This window comes from Myxine glutinosa, chromosome 1 (genome assembly GCF_964187855.1).
Source record: "Myxine glutinosa chromosome 1, kmMyxGlut1.1, whole genome shotgun sequence".
NCBI classification, from domain to species: Eukaryota; Metazoa; Chordata; class Myxini; order Myxiniformes; family Myxinidae; genus Myxine; species Myxine glutinosa.
The window spans coordinates 418,675,240-418,698,432 of record NC_136261.1 but is presented as its reverse complement, the minus strand read 5'-3'; the positions used below and the strand labels follow the sequence as shown (position 1 = coordinate 418,698,432).

Genomic DNA, 23,193 nt, shown 5'->3' with positions numbered 1-23,193 from the left:
TTCTCCTGCAACTCCCTTACAATAAAAAGTGAGTCTGTCATCCCGCTTCCTGGCATATATCCAAACTGCATTTCGTCGATCTTCACTTTCTTCCTTATCCTCCTCTCCAACACCTTTACCAATACCTTCATTCCATGCTCCAATAACTTTATCGCTCGATACGAGCCACAGTCGAGACTCAGTCTCAGTAGGGCACTCAGTTCCCAATCCACTGGAATGCGGCCTTCTTTCACCGCCAGATTACAGAACTCTGTCATTCTCTTCACACCCCAACTTCTTGCTGCCTTCAACATATCTCCCACAACTCCCGTCGGCTCTTCAGCTTTTCTACTCTTCATTGCTTTTATCGCTTCCTCAACCTCCTTCTCAGTTAGCTTCTCTGCCGGTCCTAAAACTGGGTTACTCTCTATGTTGCCATCCCATTCATTCTCTGCATTCAACAGCATTTGCATATATCTCTTCCATCTTCCTTTAATTCCATTGAGGTCCACAATGATTTGTCCCACTTCATCCTTCAAGCAACTCACTTCCCTCACATCACACCTCTCTTTCGCTATTTGCTTTGCAATCCTGAATACCACTCTCTGACCATTTTCCGAATCCAAGCCTCATCCGAACATTTTCGTACATGCCTCCTGCGCCTTTGCTACCTCTTTCTTTGCAGCCTACGAGACTGTCTTTTATCTTTCTTGCTCTGCCTTTTCTGCCCCCCGGAGCCTAGGCCTTCTGCCAATCCTTGAACCTCTTTCTCTTCTCGTCAATCCTCTTTCCAACTTCAACATCCCACCACCATGTTTCCGAGTGCCTCGGTAGTCCTTTTGTCCATCCACATACCTCACCAACGGCTCCCAACAGACGATCTTTCATTGACATCCAACCACTTTCAAGCTCAACCACATCATCCTCTACCATACACAGCCTCTCTTTTAATGCCTCCCTCACTGTCACCTCTTTCAACCTCCACACCTTCATTCTCGGTTTGTACTTCACCCACCGAGCTCTCCTCACACCTTTCACCCTTATGTCGCAGAAAACCAAGTGGTGCAGTGAAACAGCCTCCACCCCCAGGATCACCTTTCTGTCCCAGAGGTGCACCCTATCTCGCCTACGCATGATCAGGTCGTCAACGGTTGTCGTCGACGCACCTGACGATTAGAAGATGAGAGATGTTGGATAAGAGAGGGTAAGAGATGGTGGATAAGAGAAGATAAGAGATGGTGGATAAGAGAAGATAAAATATGATGGATAATAAAAGTCAAGAGATGGTGGATAAGAGAAGGTAAGAGAAGGTGGAGAAGAGAAGATAAGAGATGGTGGATAAGAGAAGGTAAGAGATGGTGGATAAGAGAAGATAAGAGATGGTGGATAAGAGAAGAAAAGAGCTGGTGGATAAGAGAAGATAAGAGATGGTGGAAAAGAGAAGATAAAAGATGGTGGACAAGAGAAGGTAAGAGATGGTGGATAAAAGAAGATAAGACAACAACACAACAACATGCATTTTAAGGCCATTTTCCCTGCGAGAGCGGGGGTTAGCCTTGCAGTCCCCATGACAATCTTCTCCATCTTGCCCTATTTTCTGCATCTCTCCTTGTTAACCCCCTTGCCCACATTTCTTCTTCCACCATCTTTAGCCAAGTCTTTCTCAGTCTTGCGTCCTCTACTTCCTTCTACATTCATTTCCATCACTCTTGTCAACCAGTCACTTTCATCCTTCCTCAACAGATGACCAAACCATCTCAACCTGTTCCTCTTCACAACATCAATCACAGGCTCTATTACCATCATTTTTCGCAATTTATCATTTGTCTTCCTCTCTCTCAATGATACTCCGCACATCCATCAAACCATTCGCATTTCCACCCTTTCCAACCTTCGTTGCTGCTCTACGTTCATTACCCATGTCTCGCTCCCATAAATCAAAACACTTCTCACACATGCAGCATACACCTTTCCCAGCATACACCATACATTCCTTCCACTTGTTCAGCTTTTCCTTCAGTCCATCCATACTTTCTGCAATCAACACCAGATCATCTGCATTCAACAACTCCCATGGTAAACCCTCCTTTACGTTCTGAGCCAGCACCTCCATCACAGCTACAAATAGTAGTGGACTTAGTACCGACCCCAGATGCACACCCACCTTCACCTCAAACTCACCACTGTTCCCGTCCTTCGTCCTTACAGCTGTGCACGCTCTTTTGTACATTGCCATCACTACTCTGATCAACCATTCCTCCACTCCTAACTTCCTCATTGCCCATGTCAATACTTTGCGTGGAACCCTATCGAATGCTTTCTCCAGATCAACAAACCCAAGAAACAACGTCTTCCTCTTCTCCATGTACTTCTCCTGCAACTGCCTCAAAATAAAAAGTGCATCTGTCGTTCCACTTCCTGGCATAAATCCAAACTGCATTTCGTCGATCTTCACTTTCTTCCTTATCCTCCTCTCCAACACCCTTTCCAATACCTTCATTCCATGCTCCAATAACTTTATCGCTCGGTACGAACCACACTCTATAGGGTCACCTTTCCCCTTGTATAGAGGGACGAGGGTACTCGGTTCCCAATCCACTGGAATGCGGCCTTCTTTCAACGCCAGAATACAGAACTCTGTCATTCTCTTCACTCCCCAACTTCCTGCTGCCTTCAACATATCTCCCACAACTCCCGTCGGCCCTCCCACTTTTCTACTCTTCATTGCTTTTATCACTTCCTCAACTTCCTTCTCAGTTATCTTCTCTGCCGGTCCTAAAACTGGGGTACTCTCTATGTTGCCATCTCATTCATTTTCTGTATTCAACAGCATTTCCATATATCTTTTACCATATTCCTTTAATTCCATCTGGGTCCACAATGATTTGTCCCACTTCATCCTTCAAGCAACTCACCCCCATCACATCACACCTCTCTTTCGCTATCTGCTTTGCAATCCTGATACTGCTCTCTGACCGTCTTCCGAATCCAAGCGTTCTCCGAACCTTTTCTAACATGCCTCCTGCGCCTTTGCTACCTCTTTCTTTGCAGCCTTCTTGGCTGCCTTATAACTTTCATGCTTTGCTGTGTTCTGCTCCCGTACCCTTCGCACATAAAAACCTATATCTAAGAATATCTCAGCTTCAAAGCCACTTAGGATCACAATCTTGATGTCTAAACATACATTTTCTGAGCCAAGGAATACAACTATACCATTTAGAAAAGCAACAGACGATTTTTAGTATCACAAAAAAGAAACTGAACATCAAACTTGAAATAAATTTTTAAAACAGAATACATTTAATGTGCCATAGTCACTGAAAATACTGCAAAAAAAAAAATATGTATTCGGAGGAAGTGGTTCCTACCTAAAATGGAAAGCTAAAGCTATAGGCAGCTGGTGGGGAAAATTTAGCACTTTTGTCCAGAACATAGACATCCATTTGCTGAGCTGCCTGACTATTACCTTACGACTGTATTAACTCTTCTTTTCTTTACTTGGCTACGGCCCCTGGTCCTGTCACTATCTCTGCTGAATAATTATTCGGCACTTGTTTTGTCTATACCCTTCATTATCTTAAACATATATCATATCCCATCATAACCGCCCTCCTTTCTAATGCATGTTAAAGAAGGGGCATTCTTGGGGAAAATGCCAGGGGCATAGAAAAGGCCCCTTTATATGATATGTGCCATGTGGCAAAGTATAGAAGAGAAGGGACATTCCATAGCTTGTAGAACATGCCAAACAGAAAATAAGGGACATTCAAAAATTTCGTGTGCATGCTGGACTACTCGTGTTCTTAGGAGGAAGCAAGGAATGCTCTAGGAAAGTTGATATAAAAGGGGCACCCTACATCTTGCAAATAAAATACATTTACTTCTTCTTGTGTAAAGGTATTGTGTTTTTGTGTGGTCATGAGGTTGGAAATGAACTGTGATCGAGTTATTATTGTGATGTGTTTGGAAATGGGGATTTCACATGCAAGCGGGCCTTTTTGGTAACATCTTACATGGAAATATGTGGTGGAGAATTCGAATGGCGCCCCTTTATTGGCCTAATGGATGAGGCATCAGACTTCCAAGCTGGGGATTGTGGGTTCAAGTCCCATTTGGTTTGAATATTTTTTTTCTTCTTTCTTTTTCAAATCTTTTATATAGTCTTGAATAAAGTCTGCTATGATGAACAAAATGCAGTTTTTACCTGCGATGAGCAGCTCGATGAGGGCCGCGTTGTTGTTGGGTGCCTTTTTGAACAGCGCATGTGCATACACTCAGACGTGCGTTGGTATGAGGTAAGACCATCGCGGACTAAAGTCGCTATTTGTTTGAAGAAACCAGAATACATTTAGCAACAAAGACAACATGAAAGTTTTCATATCAATCTCGTTTCACAAAACTTGACACAAATTAGGTGTAATTAACATATATATATACATGAAAACAATTCGCTCAGGGGCCGAGCCTCGGGGATGCTTCGTCCACCAGCAGAATCCCAGCATATGCAGGTACACAATACATATAGACTTTCAGCGGATTGAGAAATACCAAAGAAGCGACCACAGTGTGAAACCTGGAATTATGGTCACACGCGACTTGGAATATGGAATATTTTTTTTCTTCTTTCTTTTTCAAGTATTTTACATCATCTTGAATAAAGTCTTGCATGATTAACAAAATACAGTTTGTTCATATTTAAAACGTATCAATTCTTAAACCTGATTTTCAGCATCATTAGGAGTCATGTTCATAGTGCTATTGTGCCAAATTTTAAGGTACCAACGCCATGCAAAAATGCGTCGGCCGTGACATCACCAGATCTTATCTACATCACATCAAATTTGAACACGACACGAACCATTTGAGCTCCCAAAATGAAATATGTACCTTTTACCATGATAAATAAATGACATGCCAATTTTAACACACACACACACACACACACACACACACACACACACACACACACACACACACACACACACACACACACACACACACACACACACACACACACACACACACACCAAAATCCCCTTTTAAAAAAAAGTCACCCCATTTCCTTTTTTTCAACAAAACTGTGTATTTTAAGAAACAGTGAAGGTTATTTAGTTATTTATTTCAATGTGGGAAGGGCTTGTGGTATTGTCTACAGGTATGCACACTCACCTTTAAGCCGTCTCGTCTGGGCCCAGGGAGGCACGTTAAGCTGTCTGTCCAGTCTGTCAGCATTAATTATTGGGGAAAATGCCAGGGACATAGAAAAGGCCCCTTTATATGGTATGTGCCATGTGGCAAACTATAGAAAAGGCCCATTTATATGGTATGTGCCATGTGGCAAACTATAGAAAAGAAGTGACGTTCTTGGGAAAATGTCAATTTGATTCACACAGGTGCATGAAGAAGTAAATGCGTTCCATTTACCAAATGTAGGGCCCTTTATATGAACTTTTGTAGAGCATTCCTTGGTTCCTCCTATGGAACTTGGTTCTTATTCTTGGAACTTGGAAGTTATTGACATCCCCCGCCCCCCACACCTCCAACCGCCCCCCCCCCCACCCGCCCTCCCCCCGATTTCATACGCACATACCATATAAAGTGGCCTTTTCTATGCCCCTGGAATTTCCCCAATATATATATATAAATTTACATGAAGTGAATTGGTTGAAAATTGATGATTTATGTCACGTGACCTAAGACCTCTTTACCTCAGAAACAACCCACTTCCAGTTTCACACCCCCTTGATGCAGTGCCCCCTGTTCCCGGGAGGCTGGCACTCATTTTTCCGACTTCAAAAGGACGACAAGCTGAGTCAATCCACCTGGTGTTATTTTAACGGCGTGACCCTAACATCTTAAAGCAGCCACATTAAACATGAAGCCAACACCAGGATTAGTTTCACAGGTAACGAAGTATAATGACACTCGGTATCGCACAAACCTCCACCAGGATAAACAGGTAACGTTTTGTATCCACTGATAGACAAGATCTGGATTCGGACCTGAACCTAAATCGAATCAGCTTCTTCTTCTTCACACCTACCCATCTCATCCCCGAGTTTCGCCATTATCCATCCACATCGCTTTGTCATATCGTGCTATGTCTAATCATAATGTTCGCCCGATCTCTCTATTAATATTAATCTGATGAAGAATCACTTCAAATTATCGTTTTACAGAAGATCTTTCTCAGTATAAATAATAAAATGAGAATCTCCGAACAAACGTTTTCCTCAGAAGATCCGAACCGATCACTGTTTGTGGACAAGGACACGGAGCGGAGCACGGAGGACAAAAGGACACGGAGCGGAGCACGGAGGACAAAAGGACACGGAGCGGAGCACGGAGGACAAAAGGACACGGAGCCTCGCACGGAGGACAAAAGGACACGGAGCCTCGCACCGAGGACAAAATGACACAGAGCCTCGCACGGAGGACAAAAGGACACGGAGCCTCGCACGGAGGACAAAAGGACACGGAGCCTTGCACGAGGACAAAAAGACATGGAGCCTCACATGGAGGACAAAAGGACACAGAGCCTCGCACGGAGGACAAAAGGACACGGAGCCTCGCACGGAGGACAAAAGCACACATAGCCTCACACGGAGGACAAAAGCACACATAGCCTCACACGGAGGACAAAAGCACAAGGAGCCTCGCACGGAGGACAAAGGCACACGGAGCCTCGCACGGAGGACAAAAGCACACGGAACCTCGCACTGAGGACAAAAGCACACGGAGCCTCGTACGGAGGACAAAAGGGCATGGAGGACAAAAGCACATGGAGCCTTGCACGGAGGACAAAAGCACACGGAGCCTCGCACGGAGGACAAAGGCACACGGAGCCTCACACGGAGGACAAAAGCACACGGAGCCTCGCACGAAGGACAAAAGCACACAGAGCTGATGACGGAGGACAAAAGGACACGGAGCCGAGGACGGAGGAAAAAACGGACACGGAGCCGAGGACGGAGGACAAAAGGACATGGAGCGGAGGACAAAAGGACACGGAGCCGAGGATGGAGGACAAAAGGACACGGAGGACAAAAGCACACGGAGCCTCGCACGGAGGGCAAAAGCAAACGGAGGACAAAAGCACATGGAGCCTCGCACGTAGGACAAAAGCACACGGAGCCTCGCATGGAGGACAAAAGCACACGGAGCCGAGGACGGAGGACAAAAGGACACGGAGCCGAGGACGGAGGACAAAAGGACACGGAGCCGAGGACGGAGGACAAAAGGACATGGAGCCGAGGACGGAGGACATGGAGCCTTGCACGGAGGACAAAAGGGCACCGAGGACAAAAGGACACAGAGCCTCGCACGGCGGACGAAGAAATCACTTCAAATGATCGTTTTACAGAAGATCTTTCTCAGTATAAATAATAAAATGAGAATCTCCGAACAAACGTTTTCCTCAGAAGATCCGAACCGATCACTGTTTGTGGACAAGGACACGGAGCGGAGCACAGAGGACAAAAGGACACTGAGCGGAGCGCGGAGGACAAAAGGACACGGAGCAGAGCATGGAGGACAAAAGGACACGGAGCAGAGCACGGAGGACAAACGGACACGGAACCTCACACGGAGGACAAAAGCACACGGAGCCTCGCACGGAGGACCAAAGCACACGGAGCCTCGCACGGAGGGCAAAAGCACACGGAGCCTCGCACGGAGGACAAAAGCACATGGAGCATCGCACGGAGGACAAAAGCACACGGAGCCTCGCACAGAGGACAAAAGCACACGGAGCCTCGCACGGAGGACAAAAGCACAAGGAGCCTCGCACGGAGGACAAAAGCACACGGAGCCTCGCACGGAGGACAAAAGCACACGGAGCCTCGCACGGAGGACAAAAGCACACGGAGCCTCGCACGGAGGACAAAAGTACACGGAGCCTCGCACGGAGGACAAAAGTACACGGAGCCTCGCACGGAGGACAAAAGTACACGGAGCCTCGCACGGAGGACAAAAGTACACGGAGCCTCGCACGGAGGACAAAAGTACACGGAGCCTCGCACGGAGGACAAAAGTACACGGAGCCTCGCATGGAGGACAAAAGCACACGGAGCCTCACACAGAGCCTCACACGGAGGACAAAAGCACACGGAGCCTTGCACGGAGGACAAAAGAACACAGAGCCTCGCACGGAGGACAAAAGAACACGGAGCCTCGCACGGAGGACAAAAGGTCACGGAGCGGAGCACGGAGGGCAAAAGGATACGGAGACGAGCACGGAGGGCAAAAGGACACGAAATCAAAAAGGACACGGATCGATCCGATTACGGGTATCTTCGTCACAGTTGCAGTTCAAGGTTTACAAGATCACCCGGAGGTTTTCGTCTTTATTGAATCCTTTCTGTGCACACAATTCAATATTATTCTTCTTCTTCATCCTCGGAATCACCAATCTCCACCACGTGGTAGTTGATGGCTCATTGGCCAATTGGCATCAGATAAAGAACTGAAGCCACAGATCGGCCATTTTACCACTCCCGTTCATGGCGCATGAGAATAATTACCTTCAGTTCAGTTGTTTTTCAATCGTTGACTTGGCACGAAGTTTGGAGTTACACAGAACCCTTATATTGACCGGGTAGAAAACGAAAGAACATCAGAACCATTTCCAGAAAGCCGCGCACTTCGGAGTGCCACACGACACGCCTCTCACGCCGCTCCGTTCCTCCCCTTCCAGGACTGCCACGCCCCGACCCATCTCGCCCCGCCTCATCCCGCCCCGTCCCGGCCCGCCCCGCCCCTTCCTGGCCTGCCACGCCTCGTCCCGCTCCGCCCTTTCCCGCCCTGCCTCGTTCCGCTCCTCCTCGATTATAATCATCCATCCGCCTTTCTTGGAAACACTGAAACCGAAATCCTGGTAGATCTACGAGCCTCCAGTAACAGCACTTTATTTTTGTTTCTCCTTTATAGTCTAGGGCGATTAGTAATTTCGTGTTTTTTGTTTGTTAAAATTGATTTAGCAATGGATTCTGCTTCAGAATATTATAGAGATGTAAAAAAAATAGGGTTCCATTTTTTCTTTTACGTCTAATAGGTAGTAATTCGAAGAAATCCAAGATGGCCGCCATAAAATTTGGAAAATACACTTTTGTGCATATCTTTGTATCTAGATATCATATAAACATGAATAATATGTCCTTTTATATGTTTTCAGACCCAAGGAAGCCATATCTGCCATTGTTTTTACAGAAAAATGCAAGGAAATTAAAATAGTGGGCAATATACCAGCCAAAATGGAGACGGCCGTCGTGAAATCGGATCGTATAATTTCCCAATTAGAATCGATTCAATAAACAATCTTCACTGATAACATTTATTTTGAATACACACACACGCACACGCACACACACACACACACACGCACACACATACACACACACCTAAACATAAACGATGAATGAACATAAACGATCACATAAACGAATGCCTCATTCATCCTCATCCATATCTATCACACGCGGTTCATTGATGTTTGCTTTGTTGTTACAACTGTAACCCACACACCCACAAACTTCAGTACAAGGAATATTGTTATTGCGACAGCTACATCTTCCCATACACCCTTTCTTGCACCCACAGTTCACGAGATTCATTATTGCTTCTGGGGCTGGAGGATTCAGGCATCGACTTGGGGCATAAACCCCATCATCCGAAAGTAACTGCCAACCATACTCGACAGGTGATGGAAGGGACGGATGGCTTTCTGCTGCCTTTCTCCATATCATTGCGATATAATGTGCTCGCTGAACGTGTAACTTTAGCGAACCAGTGGTAGGTGGAAGACTCTCTCCCTCAGCAGCACGGTTGGAGAATAAGAACCAGCGAAGCTCGTTTACTTTCGTGTGAACTTTAGACTTGTACAGCAGACAGACGAAGCGTTCCAGCTGGGAAAACACTTCTGGTGACGGATCAGTTTGTCCCAAAGACTCCAGAGCCTCCCATATCTTGTTGTCACATGTCATGAAGACCTTAAAGCACCAGTCCTTGCTCCTGCCAGCGAACCTTCCAGACATGTCACTTCCCGTGAATGCGTGGAATCCAAGTATTGCAGACGCACGTTTCTCTCCTAGCATGCCATGAATAGGTTGGACTGCAATGCTCCTCCTCAACTTTCCCTTCCCAGTGAGAAACCTCGTAGCAGGTGGTAGATCGTGAAATCTCTGAATCAGTAGGAGGAAGATATCGGTATCTGGCGAATCAATGATAACTTCTGCATCTTTGTCGACTGTGAGAGCATGCAGAATTAAGAGTGTATCGGCCTCTTCTTGGCTGTGCGTGAGTAGACTGTCTGGAACTTCAGTGTTGCCCGTGGTCTTAGTTCCTGATGTCACCATGAACTTCTTCAACTTGTTTGGATGAGCCTTGCTGTAAGATAGACACTTCACAGCCAAGTACTCTGTAAGCTCTGCCTTGGTCTTCACATTGGAAAGGAAATCTTTGAGTGAAATCTTCTGGATCAATGTACTATCCCTGACGTGATAGTATGTTGATTTCCCCTTTGTCCTCTTTAGGCGCATTTTGTCTTTCAGTGAGTTATCGATGTATCGGTCGAATACCAACCTCACGTCATCATAATGCACGGCAATATTTTCGAGGCGTTCAATGAACGATTGAGCAAAGTCACTGCATGTAATCATTTGTTCTGTTTTGGAGATCCCGTTAACAAGAGCCATGCCATCAATGATTATCACTCTATGGCGAGAAGTAGTCTCGTTTTCATTGATCACTCCTGATCTTGTGGTTGTGTCTGGGTTTTGGCTGATCTGAGAGGGTTCCTGCAAATTTTGGCTTGAGATTTCATAGTCAGTTGATGGGTCATTAGTTTCTTCCCCAGCGTGTGCTGCTGCATCATTCAAAGCGGCAATTCCCGCGTCTTGATGCTCATTGATTTCTGTCGAAATAGGTTCTCCTGGTGGATCATGTACATCCTGCTCTTCAGGCTCAGCCAGATGCTCAAGTTGACGAAGGATTTTTGCCTTGTCGTATGCCAACAAGAGGGATCCATCAGATGCAAATAAAGAACGTGGAACGATGCCAAATTCATAGGTGCCAATACATTCTTTCAGGTCGAGCTCTGGTCGGCTCCGTGAGATAACGATGAACCTCTGCAACAATCCTCGCTCTTCTTTGACTTTGATCAGCTTGTCGCCCGATCTCACTTCTGTTGTGGCATTCGAACTCTTGAATGTTCGAAGTTTTCTTTTCGTCATTTTGTCCCACACAGAAAGTTTTCCCTCAGCTAAACGATCTGTGGCAAATTGCTGGAACATCTGTTGTCCGATCTCGTCGCGCTCTAAGATGTCGCTGGACACTTTTTCATTCATGACTTCTTTGGTGAGCAGGTTGTAGACCTCGTCTACTTCCTCTTCCATAAATGGATCGCCATGTTCACGGAACACCCTAGAAAGCTTGGAGGCATGGCTCATCACCCGGGAAAGCTTTCCCCCCGTGATTTCGTGGTGTTGTTTTCTGCTCTGGTTTTCACCAAGACCATATCCCTCCGCAAACTCGTGCAGTGACTTTGACAGCTCAGGTGCAATGAGGAAGAACTTGTCAAGCGCCTTCTCATTTTGAGTTATCCCTACGATTCCTCCAATCACCTTCAGTGTACGGTTTTCTTGCTCAATGCCATGGTCTGGGGCTATTGATGTGAAGCCTGCCAATCCTTTTGTCACACAGAAGTTCCCTTTCATGAATTCCCTCCACAGTTCTGGGTGCTGCTTTTCAGTCTCCTGCATTGTTGAAATGTAGAGAGGGAGCAACCGAGCATAGTTTAGATGATCGTGAGCGAAGAAGTACTTCGTGAGAGACTCGATGCTCTCCATATGCAGCAGCAGATCACGTTGTCTTGTACTTCTAATGAACAGAAGGATAGTCTCAAACTGTTTCATGTAGTTCAGGATGAAGCGCTGTATCTTGTTTGTGCTGACCTCAAATTGTTCCAGTTTTTTGGTCATATCTCTGGACTCCATCATGGCCAATGTTTTTTTGAGAATGTCGCATAGATTCTTCTCTGGCTCCATGCTCCCGCTGATGTCTCTCTGATATGCCTCTCCCAGACGAACAGATGACTCGTTCAGATAGGCCCTTTCTTCAGGTTCCATTGCCAGGAATCTCTGGAAGTACAGGTTGTACAAAGCGATCAGTGTTACCATGTGTGCCTCCAGAGCTCGATACAAGTGCCTCCCATTTAGTATTTGGCTCACTGTGGTTGGCGAGAAAAGTCCAGCCTCGACCCATGCCTGATCAATTCCACTCCCTTCCACGTATTTTCCTAATGCAGCTAAGGCCCAAAACACAACATGTAGCTCACCAGGTCGGAAGAGGAATTGCTTCCTGATGTCCTCGCGTTCCACCCACAGCTTCATCGCCAGGTCGTATAGCTGCAAATCGAGAGTCATGACTGTGATTGCCTCACTCCCCATAACACGAGTTGTGATGTTGTGAGCTCTCATCAGACCCGTGTACAGTGTATCATAGTCTGTAGGAGGCGACCTTATCAACGGAGGAACGAGAGCAACATTGGTCTTCTCACTGGACGAAGATAGCAAGGAATTGAAGGCTCCCCACATCCCCGGAGCTGTGAGTTTGACGTCAACTTCTCCTTCTTCCTCGAAGTTCAGGCATCCAATCATCCAGGTCATATCGGTTTTCTTGTTCTTGTCTGTCTCGGGTTTTGATGTGAGCAGCTTGCAGTCGCTCTTTCTCTTCTCGGGTGCTGGCTTCTTGCAGGTCAACGTTTTACAGCCAACTGCATCATGTATCGTTTGAGCTTTTGATGACCGGTCAAGTTCAATTGGTGGTATCATGGGTGATTTCTCCGGTGATACAGGCTGGTAGATCGCAATTGCTGTACCATGAAGGGTATTCATCCCGCAAGGAGTTGACTCTAGAAAATCGATGTTGTCCATGGCAAACCAGACGAACGTGTCCTGAACCAACCATGGTGGTAGACAGATGCCTCCGGTGGACTCAATTTGCTTCAGTACGGAGTTGGCAATGCTGGTCTCAATCTCCATGACCTTTTTGTAGGAGATGGCGAGGTCCAGATGTGCAAGTTTCTCTACAAGCGCCTTGGATCGTGTGTTTTTGTGTATGTCGAGAGCTAAGCCCACACTCAATGGAGTTTCAAATCGTTGTTTGAATGATCCATCCTCGCTTCTTGGTTCGTACGATACCTGTCGGTCAGATTTATAAGCACCGACAAAGTGCTGCGCCAACAATGATGCACTCACACCAATGGAGTCCTCCCTGTTGCTATTTCCTACTTTCCTTGTTCCCATGACTGCATGCTTGCAGAAGATGTTGAGCATCGGGGGTGGCTTGTAATCAGCAAAGGTTCCATTAAATTTCCATGCTGGGGAAGATGCGATGTCTTTCCTCAATATTTTCGCAGCTCGCAAAAGTACTTTAAAATCGTCTTTGATGCTGTCTGCTGTAATTGTGCTTGATATCATGTGGTCTTTGAGCTTTGTGGAAAGAATCTGCTCTGGCTTTGTTTTGTTTGAGGGCCGGCTGAAATGAACATCGGCAATGTTGTCTAGGATCAATTGTTTCAGGTATGGCTTATAACTATGGTTGTCTGAGACCGGAAAGTCGTGCTCCTTAAGTAAATTGACATAGGTTACATGAATTTCATTCATATTCAGCACAGCATTTTCAGTAGTATCATTCAACGCAGTTTCAACAATTTCAATGAGTTCAAGGTCTGATAACACCTGACCAAAGTTAACATTGGTTGTTTCTGTTTGTTTTTCCGTCTTAACTATAGCACGTTTGGCCTTAACTACACATGGTAAATGATATTTCATGTCCTCAGCCATTGCTTGCAATGGGTCAGGCGAACTTATGACACTGTTCAGTCTCACTTTCAGATTGTCATTACTTGTTTCTTGGCCAATGTTTCTGATCTGGAGTCCCATGTTCTTTGTTGACACATTGTGTAGTTCACTTCCTCTGTCTTCCTGGCATATGACACATCTGAGCGCGTCAAATGTCTGTTCTCGGGAACACCTTCTGGATGTTGACGTGCTTTCCCCTATATCACTAGAACTTGGTCGTCCTCTCTTTTTCAGTCGGATTTCTGCGGCACTGCCTGATGTTGTTCCTTTCTCAAACCTAGCCTTTGCTCGATCAATGTGCATCTTATTGGTAACATCTTTGTAACAAGCTTTATGGTAGCGGAGACCTTTTGCGAGCAATTCTTCAGCAGAGGAATATTGCAAACGTCTATTCAATGATGCAAACTTTGTTTCACCATACGTGTACTGTTCCTCAGCACCTGCCATCAGTTTCTCGACAGAGGAGAGTTTTGGTTTCGTTACAAAGGTTGTATAGTCTGTTTGCCCTATGGCCATTTGGCATACAAAACAAAGTCCGAAATCTACTGACTTCTCAATCTTCCTGGGTGGTGAGTCACTCATCTTGAAGGTAGGTGTAATTTTCTAGACACTCTTGAACTGTCGTCGGTCCTGCAAAGATAGATACTACTATTCAGATTCACATTTCGTCAACACAGTCAAAACCAGACCTTAACTAGATGGTGGAAACTTAATTAACCGATTTCATGCTGGCCGACCCCACTTTGGCTGGTATATGTCCACTATTTTATTTTCCTTGCATTTTTCTGTAAAAACAATGGCAGAAATGGCTTCCTTGGGTCTGAAAACATATAAAAGGACATATTATTCATGTTTATATGATATCTAGATACAAAGATATGCACAAAAGTGTATTTTCCAAATTTTATGGCGGCCATCTTGGATTTCTTCGAATTACTACCTATTAGACGTAAAAGAAAAAATGGAACCCTATTTTTTTTACATCTCTATAATATTCTGAAGCAGAATCCATTGCTAAATCAATTTTAACAAACAAAAAACACAAACAATATTGTTATGACATATGGGCCTGCACTATTACGATACCAGCTCGGGGGAAATTCTGTCAAAATGACGAGTGCACAAAAATAAACAACACAAAGGATTACAATAAATACAGTTGCGGATTATGTGCGATGGATTATTTGCAATAAATAATACATTAATGCAATGCAGGAAATGAGTTTCCCTGGGAATGATTAGAGATGAGGACAGAAATTTGTCGAAACATCGCATTTTAGGAGTCGTGGACGGCGAGAGAACGAGGCCATTTGGTTGAGTTCAAAGCATGTTTATTCGTACAGAACCCGACACACTCTGTCAAGCCCGTTTATCGGGCAGCAATATATATACACATCATGCCGGAGCGTTTGCCCGGGAAAGGCGAAACCGGGCGTGCCCGGGCGTCCTGGGCGAGCCCTGGAAAGGCGAGTCTGGACGTGCCCGGGCGTCCTGGGCGAGCCCTGGAAAGTCGAGAGCTGGCATGCCCAGGCGTCCTGGGCGAGCCCTGGAAAGGCGAGTCTGGGCATGCCCGGGCATCCTGGGCGAGCCCTGGAAAGGCGAGGCTGGGCGTGCCCGGGCGTCCTGGGCGAGCCCTGGAAAGTCGAGAGCGGGCATGCCCGGGCGTCCTGGGCGAGCCCTGGAAAGTCGAGAGCGGGCATGCCTGGGCGTCCTGGGCGAGCCCTGGAAAGGCGAGAGCGGGCATGCCCGGGCGTCCTGGGCGAGCCCTGGAAAGGCGAGAGCGGGCATGCCAGGGCGTCCTGGGCGAGCCCTGGAAAGGCGAGTCTGGGCATGCCCGGGCGTCCTGGGCGAGCCCTGGAAACGCGAGGCTGGGCGTGCCTGGGCGTCCTGGGCGAGCCCTGGAAAGGCGAGTCTGGGCATGCCCGGGAAAGACGAGACCGGGCGTGCCCGGGTGGCTCGGGCGAGCCCGGGAAAGGCAAGTCCGGGCATGGTGATCGCTCCCTGGCCGCGTCATCGGCAGGTGCAAGGCGATTGTGTATACCCAGCAGTAACCGCTACACATTCCCCTCCAGAATCGACTTGCACCGGCAGGGTAAATCGAAGGGGGGTCCTGATGACCCGGCCGAAGCGACCCCTGGAGGGTCGTGGGGTGGGGGGGGGGCCGCCGTGGTGGTGGGTGGTCGAGCGGGGGGAACCGTGGACGGGGGGCGGCCCCGCCGCGACGTACTCTGCTGTGCAAAGTGCTGGGGGGACGTAGGACCGGGTTCGAGCCGACCGAGGGGCTGGGCAAGTCCTCGGTGGAGGCTGCCGAGGATCCTCTCGGGCCTCCCGAGGTTGCAGTTCGCGGGTGCAGTGCCGAAAAGGCTTGAGCAGCGCTCGGCGTCGGTGCACGCGAAAAGCGGTTGAGCCAACCGAGGGGTTGGTCAAGGCCTTGGGGGAGGCTGCCGAGGTTCCTCGCGGGCCTCCCGAGGATGCAGGGTCGGAGAAGTAGTGGCGGCAGTAGTCGTAGAGTGAAGTCGTGTGAAGGTGACGAACAGCAGCGCGCGCGAAGGTAACGAAGCAGCCGTGCTGTGAACGCCAGAGCACGCGCAAGAGATGAGCAGCAGGGCCACCCACATCGCGTAACTGCGTTCCTTCGGAGGGTCCTGGAGCGGGCTCGTCCCTCCGGTCGTAGAGGAGCCGAGCGCGGTGCGCGAACCACATGGCCGCTCGGCGGTGCCAAAACTCCGGCAGCGCGATCGGAACCACCGTGTTCGTTTGCAGCCCCCGAATCCGTTCGGGGGTAGACGAGGTCACCAGTTTGGGAGTCGTGGACGGCGAGAGAACGAGGCCATTTGGTTGAGTTCAAAGCATGTTTATTCGTACAGAACCCGGCACACTCTGTCAAGCCCGTTTATCGCGCAGCAATATATATATACACCTCATGCCGAAGCGTTTGCCCGGGAAAGGTGAGACCGGGCGTGCCTGGGCATCCTGGGCGAGCCCTGGGAGGGCGAGTCTGGATGTGCCCGGGCGTCCTGGGCGAGCCCTGGAAAGGCGAGAGCGGGCATGCCCGGGCGTCCTGGGCGAGCCCTGGAAAGGCGAGGCTGGGCGTGCCCGGGCGTCCTGGGCGAGCCCTGGAAAGGCGAGTCTGGGCATGCCCGGGAAAGACGAGTCCGGGCATGGTGATCACTCCCTGGCCGCGTCCTCGGCAGGTGCAAGGCAATTGTGTATACCCAGCGGAAACCGCTACAGCATGTTGAAAAGAGACCATTACAACATCAGCATGTCCCTCCCCCTCCTCCTCTGCCGAACAGGAGGGTAGGGCCATCTTTCACATTCCCCCCAACAGGACAAAGACATTTTTAGAATTACCCCTGAACCCCCACTTCACGAACAGGAGGGTAAGGCAATCTCTAGCATCTCCCTCACCCCCCCCTCTCTAAGTGGAAGGTAATACGATATCCAACACCCCCCACCCACGCCCTTCGAGGAGAGTAAGGCAACCTCTAGCATCTCCCCCCCCCCCCCCACTCTAAGAGGAGTGCAAGGCAACCTCTAGCACCTCCCCCCCTCCCCCCCACCCTAAGAGGAGGGTAAGGCGATCTCCAGAATCTCCCCCCCCACCCCACCCACGCCCTTTGTGGAGGGTATTGCGATCTCTCGCATCCCCCCCCCCCCACCCACGCCCTTCGAGGAGGGTAAGGCGATCTCCAGAATCTCCCCACCCCTAAATGGAAGGTAAGGCGATGTTTAGCATCCCCCCCCCCCCTCCCTTCGAGGCAGGCAAGGCGATCTCGAGCATTCCCTCCCCCCGCCCCACGCCAAGATGAGGGTAAGGCGATATCGAGCATCTCCCCCCCCCCCCCCACCCCGCCCTAAGAGGAGGGTAAGGCGATCCCCAGTATCCCCCCCCCCCCTACACGCCCTTTGAGGAGGGTAAGGCAATCCCTAGCATCCCCCCCCCCCCAACTAAGTTGAAGGTAAGGCGATATCTAGCATCTCCCTTCCACCCCCGCCATAAGAGGAGGGTAAGGCAATCTCTCGCATCTCCCCCATAAGAGGTGCGTAAAGCAATCAATAGTATCTCCTCCCCGCCCCACCCCCCACAACCTAAGAGGAGGGTAAGGCATTCTCGAGCATCTCACCCCCCCCTCCCCCCTGCCTGAAGAGGAGGGTAAGGCAATCAATAGCATCTCCCCCCCCCCCCACACCCTAAGAGGAGGGTAAGGCGTTCTCGAGCATCTCTCCCCCCCCCCCCCACCCTATGAGGAGTGTTAGGCAATATCTGGCATCCCCCAATCCCCACCCTGTTTTTTATGAGAAAAGAAAATTCTAATATTTATATAATTTATATAATTTAATTTATATAATTTATGATTACATTTATCATTTAAGTAAAAAAAAAAAAAATCATTAAAATCATAAAATATATTGTTGCAGAGCTAGAGCTCGTCGACATACTGAGGGGGGGGGGTAAGCCCTGCTCCCCCTCGAGCTTCGAGTCCACGAGGCCGCCCCCACGCTATACTCATGGAGGACGGATTGCTGGGCAACTCCAGCAGCCTAGCTAGTCTAGTAGGAAGACTAGGTCCCCCTGCACCCCCCGGAGATATACTTCTAATCAGTGTTTCTAGATTGGAAAAAATGTGTAGAAAATGACTAGCTATGGCCCCAAGCTGAAAAAATGTCCCACATACCATTTCTATGCAAATTACTGCTGCCATTATCAAAAAAACGATTTTTGACATATCTCAGCCAATATTGCAGATAATAATTGAAAAATGAAGGTGTCTAGACCCATGTTTTGAAGGGCATAGATCATGATAGAACTATTCATAACATGATTACATGTGTCTATGGTATACTAGTATGCATATTAATGCTGTAATTACAAAATAATCAGTTTTACAAATGATAAGGATACGTTAATACTGCAGATAACTTAACATGGTACATAAGGGGTCTAAACCCAGGTATTTTCAAGGTTAAATGTCAACAAGATGCTCCTGAGTCTTGCATAGGGGCGGGACATTGGCAGTAACATTGGTACCACTCAACTTTTCTTCCCACCATTGACTTTGTATTGCGAGAGATTTTCACTTGCTTATTTAAAGGTTTCTCACCCAGCCCACGTAAAATCTACCAACTCCTGCTGTTAACTCCCAAACATATTTTTTTATGTTATCCAATCACAGTGCAGAAATGACAGACTAGAGATCCAAATTAGTGCTGCTATAGCTGCCATTTTACATTTCCATCCATGTAACATGCGCGCTCGCGCGCTCGTATCAATTGGTAATGTCGCGCGCTCGTATCAATTGGTAACGTTGATGTTATTGAATACCTCAGTTGAAAGTTCAGTCTTCCATTCCATCTGTGTGTTGTTCTTGGTATTCATCCTCCAATCTAGCCAGGTAAGATGCTAACTATAATGTTACTCACACTCTTGACTTCAGTTTCTGCATGAAATCATAAACAGGCAGAATAACAGCTGAGCCAGCTAGCACCATGTTAGCTAACGTTAAAGCTAGCCTCATCTATGTACAGTATGTTCCTAATGTCGGTGTAACTTAAACTTTTGTTAATGCCAAACATGAGACATATCTGTTGACTTCTGTATATGAATTGAACCAGAAAGAGGCACGACAGCTGAGCTAGCTACAGTAACTTAGCACAATGTTTCATTGGCCTAGATAGCTAACGTTAGTGTGGAAGAATTTAGATGTTTTAGCTATTAGCACTTTTGATGCCACTAAACATGGTTTAGTCAGCTAAAAAGTACCCTAGTGTAGAACATGACTCAGAACCTCTGTTACCTCACTGAAAACTCAGAGCCTCCTTTCACAGGCACTTTTAACATTTTAACTTTTAACTTTCAGAGAGTGTAAAGACCAACCATGGCCACCAACAGCTGAAGACATGGAGCTCAATCCTGAAGACATCCTACCTCCAGACCTTGTCCGCTTTCTCAGCGTGCTAATGACTGGCAAGGAGGGCATCGAGACAGAAAAGGTGAAGCGTCTGGTCTTCTCCATTGGACAAGATCTGTGCCGTGCAGTGTCAGATGGAAAATGGAAGTTACCAAAGCACATTCTCCTCTGTGTGACTGTAAGGCACCTGTTCCGAAGCAAACAGCTCACCACAATACTACACAGGCTTGGACACTCTGAGAGCTACGATTTCGCCTTGGAGTTGGAAACTGCTCTCGCCAAGGTCCTGGATGAAGTCTCAACTTATCGTACACCACAAATTGTGACAGGAGAGGGCAACCTTGTATTCCACTGTGAGTGGGACAACTTGAATAAAACCACTACCAGTGTGCACGGCAGCAACATTGTAAACAGTGCTGGAGGAATCATGGTGCAGGAGGTCAAGCCCGGGTTCGAGAGCAGCAAGGACCGAATGCTACCTACCATCAATAGGTCACAACAGCGTAGCCTGAAGGTCGACACACCAAAAACTCTCCCACCCTTGCACTTTACTCGCGTTGGCCCGAAGTTCCCTGAAGGCTCATCATTCACACCGCCAGCAGAGAATGACACAGTCTATGCCACTACGATGCAAGAGTACTACATCTGGCTCTTCATCAGATACATCGGAAGCTGTGGCCTGCAGCCTGTGCCTGGGCTAGGGGGTTTCACCTCTGCAACTGGTTCTCCCCCACCCAGCAAATCAACAGTCGACTACTGCACGCCTATCCACCAACCGATCACAGACAACGCAGTTGTTCGTGAGCTACTGAAGCGTTCCGAGGCAGCAACTGCTGAGGTGGGTCAGAGATGGGTCCTGAATACATTTGATCTGGGTGTCTGCATGAAAGCCCTTCCCATCATCTGGCGCTGGCCAAATGAATTTGCTAGTCATGTAGTAACGATTGGACCCTTCCACACATCCATGAACTACATAGGGATGCTCACTGGACACAAGATGCGTGGTTCTGGATATGCAGAGATTCTCTTTGAGGCACAACTAGTAACAAGTGGATCTCTCAAAGGTGTTCTCAGTGGAAAGGCCTACGCAAAGTCCCTCTTTTGCCTCAAAACAGTGTGTGAGGCAATGGAGAGGCTGTTGATGGAGAGATTCACTGAGGAGGAGAACATCATGATCTCTGACCCTGCTGTGCTTCTCAGAATGACCCAGTCTTGCAACCGAGAGCACCTCGATGAAGCCCTCAAAGACCCCTCAAGCAGTAATTTGCATAAAAATGGTATGTGGGACATTTTTTCAGCTTGGGGCCATAGCTAGTCATTTTCTACACATTTTTTCCAATCTAGAAACACTGATTAGAAGTATATCTCCGGGGGGTGCAGGGGGACCTAGTCTTCCTACTAGACTAAGCCCGCAGCTAATGCATGGTAGGGTTACCGGTCACAACCCGAGTACCTTCGACAAACGCAGCTGTGAGAACGGGGGCTGAACCTCGCACGAGTCACGCTGGTCTGGTATGCCCGAGCGGTTTGTGCGTCGCGTAACTCGTGCCGTTAATCACTATGAACCTGATCGAGCGGTTTTAACTCGTGCAATGCTCGAACAATGGTGAAGGGACGAAGATGGCCAAGTTGGAAACAAACCACAGGATTTATTCACAAATGTACAATGGTGATAGAAAAGGGGACACAGTGGAGAACCTTAACAGCCTTACTTCCTTTGCCCAGACAAGGGCCCTCAGACTCGTTCGGGGAAGGGGAGGAAGAGGGGGACGTGCACAAAGCGCAGCCACTTGGTACAATTCGCCTGGACGGCTCGTTGGGCAGGTCCCCCCCGAGGATGTTCGCGAAAGGGACGTCGATCTCAGTCGTGCACATAACGGGAATCCATCGAGCATGTCCCAAAGTCAGCGAGCAAAGCGCACATGCAGGGAGTCCAGGCAGAGGTCATCAGGGCAGAGAGGACGGTCAGAATCTCGGGACAGAGAGAGACCAGAGGGCGAATCCAGAGCCAGAGATCGTCAGAGTCCAGGGCCAGAGAGATGGTCCTGCCAGAGAGTCCAGGGCCAGAGAGAGAGCCAGCCTGCCAGAGAGTCCAGAGAGCATCAGAGTCCATGGCCAGAGAGAGTTCAGGGGTCTGGGCCGGGTTTTATATCCCCCGGAGCCCCACTAGAATGTTTCACGGGCCTCCACGGGCCGCCCGGTGTCACGTGTCGTGACAGCCCCTCATTAGTCACCCCCCTTAGCTCTCATTGACCGCCATTATTGGCCACTCTCTTTGGCTCCCATTGGCTGCCGTTATTGGCCACTCCCTTTAGCCCCAATTGGCTGTTCGCTGCTTACCAGCCACGCCCTCCAGCTCCTCCCTCGGGCCTCCTCGACTTGTTCTAGGCCCATGACATGGCATTCCAGGCTTCAATGAGGCCTACTCTTTCTCTACCTGCCTCAACGCATAGTAACACTGGGAAGGAGACAATAATTCACATTTAATAAGAAATAACTGACTAAGCAAGGCTACATGTGGTGGTGCAACTAATGATAGGGGGGTTGCCTTTATTTACAAAAACCGCAACAATATATATATATATTTAATATCGGCTTTCAAGCTAATATGGCTGCTGCACCACATGACATATGAACTGAAAAATGTCCACTCTGTATATGTATGGGTCGGGCATCACGTTTGTGAAGTTTCGTGTTGATCGCATAAGGTTCATTTTTCTATCCAAGATGGCTGCCAAACCACATGACCTACAACGTCATAATTTTCAAAGTATATGCAACAGTGGTGTGGATGATTGTAAAATTTCGCATTGATAGGGTAAGTAGTTTCAGAGATATAATTATTCAATATTTTCCTTCAATCCAATATGGCTGCCAAACCATGTGACGTATGATGTCGCAAATTTAATATTTCAATACAAATCGGTCACAAATCATGTGCATGTAATTTCAGATTTTTAGGAAAAGGTATTTGATTAATGGTCGAAGCGGCGTGCAGGTAATCATAACGTAGAATGAGCACATTCCCCCAGGAGAGATAAAATACTTTCTTTGGTACAATCTCTGAACAGGTATTTTTGGTTATTGAAAACATGGAGTTCTTGTACTGAAGATAATTTCACTTGAAGGTAAAATCATCTCTCCAGGACAATTAAACATTCATAATAGTCGATGCAGGTATTCGGTTTTGTTTACCTGTAAAGCAATTAATCGCAATTAGTTTTAGGAGAACACAAATTATTCCCACACCGTGAAACACCTGGACGGCAGTTTATACCTGGGTCTGGATTCGAACCCGGACATGTTCAAATCGTCGGTAAAGAAGGATCATTTTAGCCATGAAAGTAAATATCCAGGTCGAGTACATGACATTCCCATTGCTCTCCCTCACACCAATCCCCTTTTCTTACCTGTACAGGTGCTTCCAGATGTTCAAATCGAAC

At 47.9% G+C, this 23,193-nt stretch overlaps 1 protein-coding gene across 5 annotated transcripts in view; it reads left to right on the top strand.

Moving 5' to 3' along the window:
- LOC144888257 (E3 ubiquitin/ISG15 ligase TRIM25-like) overlaps positions 1-23,193 on the top strand; it is a 1,054,438-nt gene that overhangs the window by 767,500 nt on the left and 263,745 nt on the right. The window lies entirely within an intron of this gene.